The sequence below is a fragment of the Pygoscelis adeliae genome, unplaced genomic scaffold, assembly GCF_000699105.1.
Source record: "Pygoscelis adeliae isolate BGI_AS28 unplaced genomic scaffold, ASM69910v1 Scaffold866, whole genome shotgun sequence".
Lineage (NCBI taxonomy): Eukaryota > Metazoa > Chordata > Aves > Sphenisciformes > Spheniscidae > Pygoscelis > Pygoscelis adeliae.
The window spans coordinates 4,880-6,191 of NW_008824915.1; positions in this window are offsets into that span (position 1 = coordinate 4,880).

The window sequence follows — 1,312 nt, forward strand, 5'->3', positions numbered from 1 at the left end:
ACATCCCTGTTTACCAACACTGTTTCCAGCACAAATCCCAAACATAGCCCCATGGCAGCTACTATGAAGAAAATTAACTATCCCAGCCAAAACCAGCACAACAATTTATATTTTGATCTTCTCCATAATTTTGCCAGGTACTGAGGTTAGGCCTCAGGTCTGTCATTTCCTGGGTCTTCCCTCTCACCCTTCTTGCACACATTGGAGTTACATTGGCTCACTGCCCGCCAGTGGGGACCTCCCCAGACTCCCCAGACCTTCAGTAGATGATCAAGAGGGGTCCTGCTGCTAGCTCCTTCAGTACTCTGGGTTGAAACCCCTTAGGCCCCATGGGCTTGTCATAGAATCATAGAATGGTTTGGGTTGGAAGGGACCTTTAAAGGTCATCTAGTCCAGCCCTGCTGCACTGAGCAGGGACATCTTCAACTAGATCAGGTTGCTCAGAGCCCCATCCAACCTGACCTTGAATGCTTCCAGGGATGGGGTATCTACAGCCTCTCTGGGCAACCCGTTCCAGTGTCGCACCACCTGCATCCTAAAAAAATTTATTCCTAACATCCGCTAGCTCCTTCATTACTCTGGGCTGAATCCCATTAGGCCCCATGGCCTTGGGAACATGCAGCTGATACAACTGGTCCCTTACAATTTCAAGGTCCACAAATGGACTCAGCTACTGTTCCCGCAGTCATGATCCTCCAACTAAGAAGACCGGGCAGCCCAAGGCCTATCAGTATTATTAAAGACCGAGGCAAGAGGACACAAGGAAATGGAATGAAGCTGCATCAGAGGAAGTTCAGGCTGGACACGAGGAAAAGGTTCTTCACTGAGAGGGCGGTCGGTCCCTAGAACAGGCTTCCCAGGGAAGTGGTCATGGCACCAAGCCTGTCAGAGTTCAAGGAGCGCCTACACAACGCTCCTCTTCACCATATGGTTTAGTTTTAGGTAGTCCTGCGAGAAGCAGGGAGTTGGGCTCAATGATCCTTATGGGTCCCTTCCAACTCGAGATATTCTATGATTCTAAGAAAAAGCATGGAACGCCTCTGCTTGGTCTTCATCCCTATTAGTCATCAGGTGACCATCTTCAACAAGTATCAGTCCAATGTTTTCCGTTTGACTTCCTCCTCCTCTTGCCATTCCCATACTTGAAAAAGCCCTTCTTTTTGTCTGACACAACCCTGGCCAGTCGCAACTCTTGTTGAGCTTTGGTCTTTTGGGTCTTCTCCCTGCATATATGCAAACCACGGCTCTGTAATCTTCCTGCGAAGCCTGACCTTGCTTCCAGAGATTGAACTGTTTCTTTTTCCTTCTATGA